The following is a 6,814-nucleotide window of genomic DNA, read 5'->3' on the forward strand; positions in this document are numbered from 1 at the left end:
TACATCTGTTTAGATGATTTATATCCTCTTGATTCAATTATGGTAGTCCATATGCATCTTGAAATTTATCCATTTTTACTAGATTTTCCAGTTTATTAGAATATAGGTTTTTGAAATATTCCTTAATCATCCTCTGAATTTCAATGGTATTTGTTGTGATATTCACTTTCTTATCTCTAATTTTATTAATTTGGGTCTTCTCCATCTTTCTTTGGTACCAATCTTATTTCTCTTTTCAAAGAAACAATTTTTGTTTCATTGATTCTTTATATTGTTCTTTAGGTCTCTATTTTGTTAATTTCTTCCCTGATTTCTTTTTATCTACTAACTTTGGGCTTGACTTCTTGTTTTTCTAAGAGTCAGTAGCTATATCATTAGGTTATTTATTTGGGATCCCTTTAGTTTTTTTAATGAAGATAGTCATAGCTCTGAACTTTCATTTTAGCATACCTTTCCTATGGTCCAAAAGTTCTGGTAAATTTTGTTTTCACTTCTATTTTATTTGATTCTAGGAATCTTTGATTCTCCCCTCTTCACTGCTTATTTCTTTGATCATTCAAAAGTAAATGTTAGGTTTCCATGTGTTTGAATATTTGCTAAAGTTTTTCTTGTTGTTGATTTCTAGTTTGTTTTCCAATGTGGTCTGACAAATACAGGAAGTTATTTCGATTTTCTTTTATTTGTTAAGATTTGAATATACTCCAAAATATAATCATATTTTATATTTAATAATATATTAAATCATATATTAATAAATCATATTTATTATGGAGACATTTCCATGGACTCTGTGGCAGTTAGGGAGAATATTCTATAGATACTTATTAAGTCCATTTGATATATAGTGTGATTTAATTCTGAAGTTTCTTTGCTGATTTTTTGTCCGGATAACCTATCTATTGATGAGATTGGGGTAGTAAAGTTACCCACTAGTATTTTATTGGGATCTAGCTGTGCTTTTATGTCCAGTACTGTTTGCTTTATGATAATGGGTGTTTCTCAACATTTGGTGCATGTGTGTTTGTCATTGTTATATCCTCCTGATGGATAGTTCCCTTTATCAATATGAAGCAACCTTCTTTGACTCTTCTAACTAATCTTGGTTTGATGTCTCCTTTGTGAAATATGAGTATAGTTACTCCTGCTTGCCTTCAGGCTCCATTTGCTTGGAAAATCTTTTCTTCACCATTTCACTTTAAGCCTGTGTCTGTCTTTACCAGTGAGGTGAATTTTTTGTAGATTACAAATGGCTGGGTCTTGTTTTTGGTTTTGGTGGTACTGGGCATTGAACTCAGGATTTCATGCTTGCTGGGAAGGCACTCTATCACTTGAGCTACTCTAACAGTCCATTTTTATGTTGGGTATTTTCATGATTGGGTCTCACAAACTACCTGGGCTGGCTCAGAACCATGATCCTCCTGATCTCTGCCTCCTAAAGCTAGGATTAAAGGAGTGAGCCACCAGTACCCAGATTAAAATAGGTTCTTCTACTTTATCTTTCTGTTTGCTTTTGATGAGCCTGGGGTTTGAACTAAGGGCTCATGCTTGCAAACAGGCACTCTACCACTTGAGCCAGGTCTTACTTTTTAATCCAATCTATCAGTATGTCTTTTGATTAGAGAATTGAGACCATTAACATTCAGAGTTATTATTGAAAAATATGTAGTAATTCCTACCATCTTGTTTTTGTAGTGTTTGTCCCCTACTCATTTGCTTATCTACTTGTCTGGTGAGATTTATTCTCTTCTGTATTTTCATGGGTGCATTTGTCTTCCTCTTCTGTGTATAGGATCGCTTTAACTTTGTTTTGCAATGCTAGTTTAGTGTTCACAAATTCCTTCAGTTTCTGTTTATCATGGAAAGTTTTTATTTCTCCTTCAAGTATGAAGGTTAGCTTTACTAGACAAAGAAATATAGGTTGGCAGTTATTTTCTTTTAGGACTTGAAATACATCATCCCATACCCTCCTTGCTCTTAAAGTTTCTGTTGAAAAATCTGCAGTTATTATCATGGTTTGTGCTTTTATATGTGACTTGGGACCTCTCTGATGGCTTTTAGTATTCTTTTCTTATTCTGTATACCTGATGTTTTAACTATAATATGCCTTGGAGAGGTTCTCTTCTGGCCTTATTTGTAGCCATGAGGTAGGTCCTGGAGACTGAGTGCCACTCCAGCCATTGCCTTGGTGCTCTGAATCTACTGTGACTCTCAGGTGATGGGACTACCTCCTCACCAGGGGAAGCAGGGCCTCCCACAGCTATGTCCTTCACTGCCTGAGCATTCTGCTGCTTACATTTCTCAGCAGGACCACATCAGACCCTCTTCCTTTATAAGACCCTCTCTTGCGGCTGTGTTTCCCATCCACATACAGTGGCAGGTGTCCCAAGACTCCCTGAGCTTTTAATGTTCCTTGTTTTCAAATCCCCATAGTAGTTCAGCCTCAACAGACCCCCTCTCAAGATGACAACTTGCTATAACTCATTGAGACAAGGGGAGGGACTAAATGTCTTTCTTCACTAAAGCTACCCTGCAGAAGTAAATAGCTCACCAAATCCCTCCTGGGTGTAGGACTTGTGGCAGGTGTGGGCAGCTAGAATCACTAATCTGTCACCAAAACTAGTTGGCTTGCCTTGTGATTGCCTCTTTGGCTCTCTCCCCACCCCATCCCTGGGATCTGGGGGTGGAACTTGGGTCTGTTTTATGATTTTCTCTGTCATCTCTCTGTTTCTCTATGCTTTCCAGCTGTGCTCCCACCTCTTTCAGCATTCCTAATGCTCTCTCCCCCTTTCTATCTACAGGATATAGTAAGGAACTGCTGAACAAAGACCGCACCACTTAAATCAGGGTCCATGTGCCTTTTTCCATGACTGATCTCTCTCAAATAGAAAAGAAGCTTGGTTCCTTCTCTAATGATACAGCCTCCTAGGTAGCCTCCTACCCAGGCATATGATATGACCTGGCATGACATATATGTCATCCTTTCCTCCATCCTTAATTCAGATGAAAAGGAAAGTTTGGCTTGTGGCCCAGACACATGCTGATAATGTCCACCACACTGATCTTATTCTCCCAGTGGGATACATGGCAGTGCCACGTGAGGACCCACATTGGGACTACCAAGATCCCACTATGTTGGCTGCCTGGAATTATATGCTCACATGCCTCCTTGCGGAGCTACAAACCACTTCCCATGGGACAGTCAACTTTGATAAACTTAGAGAAGTTATCCAGTGTTCACCTGAAAACCCTGCTGACTTTTTGGGATGCTTAACAGAAACCTTAATCCACTATACTAAGCTTGACCCTTCCACAAAGGCTGAAATGCTTATTCTCAATTCCCACTTTATTTCCCAATCCTCCTCTGATAGTCAAAACAAAAAACTTAAACAGGCCAAGGATGGCCCTCAAACCCCTCAAGGAGATGCTCGTGAAAATGTCATTTAAGGTATTTAACAACTGAGAGGAGGCCCGAGACAATGGTAAAGCCCAGCTCTTAGCTGCTGCCCTGAGGCTACCTCCTCCATCTTCAAATGGGGTCAGACAACACATGCCTCCAGGGGCCTGCTTCAAATGCAAACAGATGGGAGACTAGGCAAAAAACTGCACTTTACCTCACCCACTGCCAGGAACCTGTCCACAATATGACCAAGACAGTCACTGGAGGGTCGACTGTTCCTCTTTGCCTCCACAACATAGGTCAGTCTCTCACTCCCATTCCCCCCAGACTGAAGGCCTCTAGAACCTCTTGGGCCTGGTGGAAGAAGACTGATGCAGCCCTGGAACCTTAGCCTCCTTCAAGATCACCTTGGAGGAGCCCAGGGTAACCGTCCAAGTAGCAGGTAGGCTGATTTCCTTCCTAATAGATATGAGGACCACCTACTAGGTACCACCTGACTTCTCGGGTAAGCTTTATCCTTCACAGATCTCCATGGTGGGGGTGGATGTTCTCCTCCACCAGCAAAAAGTTACTGGCCCACTCTCATGCCATCTACTGGGCTTTCCCTTCACACATTCCTTCCTTATCCTGCTCTCCTGCCCCACCTCTTTGTTGGGAAGAGAACTTCTCTCCAAGTTCCACTTCACCTTCTCCTTTAGACCTCCATCTACCACACAGGATCATTCCCATGTCCCTTTTCTAATGGTACTTAGTGACTCTCCTTCTTTGCTGACCTCAAATTCTTTCCCTTTGCCTCCTGATCTTGTTGACCCAAGCATCTGGGATATCTCCTCCCCATCCACTGCCTCCCACCACACACCAGTCCTGATATATCTTAAAGACCCTAACTCACACCCAAGTATGCCTCAATACCCTATTTCCCTCAAACATAGATGGGGCTTAAAGCCCCTCATAGATAAGCTCTTAAATAAGGGAATCCTCAAACCCATCAATTCTCTGTTAAACACCCCCATCCTCCCTGTCCTAAAACCTGATGGGTCATATAGACTGGTCCAAGACCTAAGGATCATTAACTCAGCTGTACTTCCTATCCATCCTGTGGCCCCCAATCCCTACATGCTGCTATCTCATATCCCCATGAATACCACTTACTTTTCTGTTCTTGACCTCAAGGATGCCTTCTTCACTATCCCCCTCCACCCAGACTGTCACAATCTTTTTGCATTCACTTGGGAAAATCCAGCCTCAGGACTGGCACAACAGCTAACTTGGACAGTCCTTCCCCAAGGCTTCCGGGATAGCCCTCACTTCTTTGGCCAGGTTCTGGCACATGACCTGTCTTCTCTTGACCTCCAACCCAGTACTCTGTCCTAATATGTAGATGATCTCCTTCTTTGCAGCCTAACCCTCTGCAGCTCACAAAATCATACTGTCCTATTACTCAGCTTCCTAGCACAATGGGGCTATCGTGTTTCACCTCAAAAGCTCAGCTCTCTCAGCCTCAGGTAAAATACCTGGGTGTTCTCCTAACACCAACTTCCAGACAAGTCATGGTAGATTGTAAGGCCCACATAAGGTCGTTAGTGGTCCTCTCCACAAAAGGAGAGGTACTTTCCTTCCTGGGCTTGGCTGGCTATCTCAGGGCATGCATTCCCAAGTTTGCTCTTGGCCCAGCCCCTCTATGAGGCCACAAGGGGCCCTCTAACTGAGCACCTTGACCCAGCCAAACCCATTAAAACTCCCTTTCTCAAACTCCAACAAGCCCTTCTCCAGGCCCCTGCTCTCTCACTCCCAAATCTAGATGACCCTTTCAAACTGTATGTCACTGAGCGAGGAAGGATGGCCTTGGGAGTATCAGGACAAATGAAGGGTCCCACCTTTGCCCCTGTAGTCTATTTATCTAAACAGCTTGACCCTGTTGTCAAGGGCTGGCAGCTCTGCCTGCATGCCCTGGCTGCAGCATCCCTGTTAACCCAAGAAGCCTCCAAACTCACCTTCAGGAGACGCACAACTATTCTATCTCCCCATAAATTGTCTGATCTCCTGTCCCACCATTGCCTCTCCAATCTAGCTTCTTCAAGACTACAGCTTTTTCATCTCACATTTATAGAAAACCCTGATGTTACCCTATAGGCCTGCCCTTCTCTTAATCTTGCCACCCTGCTCCCTGACAATACACCTCTAGAACACTCCTGCCTAGAATTGTTAGAGACTCTTACATACTGTGAATCTCATCCATCCTGCTCACCCCTACCCAATCCTGATGTCTCCTGGTTCATAGATGGTAGCTCCATGCTGGACTCTGTGGGCAAAAGATGTGTAGGCTGTGCTATTGTGTCTCTTGTGGGAGTCATTGACTCTAACCCTCTCCCTTGGGGCACCACCTCTCAAAAGGCAGAACTTATAGCTCTGACCAGAGCCCTCACTCTGGCAAGAGACAAGAGGGCCAACATTTACACTGACTCCAAATATGCTTACCACATCATACATCACCATGCTACTCTATGGGAGGAAAGGGGCTTCCTTACTACTAAGGGAACTTCCATTACCAATGGGTCCCTAATACTTAAACTACTCAAAAACTTCCTACCTACCTGCTAAGGTGGCAGTTATCCATTGTAAGGGACACCGACCAGAAACAACAGAAATAGCCAAGGTGATGCCTTTGCAGACAAGGAAGCAAAAAGAGCCAGCACCTAGACTCCTCCCTTGGTTCTCTTCATAACCATCCCAAGAGTAAACCCTCCAGAAGAGAGAACCAAACTCACCAACTTTGGAGCCACACCAGGCTCACAGTGATGGCTCCTCCTAAATGGAAAATTTATCTTCCCTGGCTTACAGGCCAAACAAATTTTAAAGGCCATCCTCAAAACCCTTCACATTGGTGCTAAGCCCCTTCTTTGCTTTCTCCAACCCTTATTCTTCTACCCCACTCTTGCCTCCCTTATAAATAAGATTACCCAGGAATGCCCCACCTGTGCCCAGGTCTCTCCTCAGGGTGGTCTCAAACCACCCCCAACCTTCATGGCCCACAAGCTCCAGAGCTCTATACCTGGAGAAGACTGGCAGGTTGACTTTACCCACATGCCAGCCCACAAAAAACTTAAGTATCTATTAACTCTGGTAGGCACCTTCTCAGGGTAGGTGGAAGCCTTTCCTACTATGGAAGAATCTGCTGAAGTAGTTTCTACCCATCTAATTAAGAACATTATCCCTCAATTTAGACTACCCCAGACCCTATAGTCAGATACTGGCCCAGCATTTATCTCTAAGGTGACCCAAATTGTCTCCTCCACTCTAGGAGTAACATGGAATTTACACATTCCCTATCACCCCCAGTCCTCAGTAAAAGTAGAAAGAATGAATGAAATAATTAAAGGACACCTAAAAAAAACTCTCTATTGAGCTCCACTTACC

This window comes from Castor canadensis, chromosome 1 (genome assembly GCF_047511655.1).
Source record: "Castor canadensis chromosome 1, mCasCan1.hap1v2, whole genome shotgun sequence".
NCBI lineage: Eukaryota > Metazoa > Chordata > Mammalia > Rodentia > Castoridae > Castor > Castor canadensis.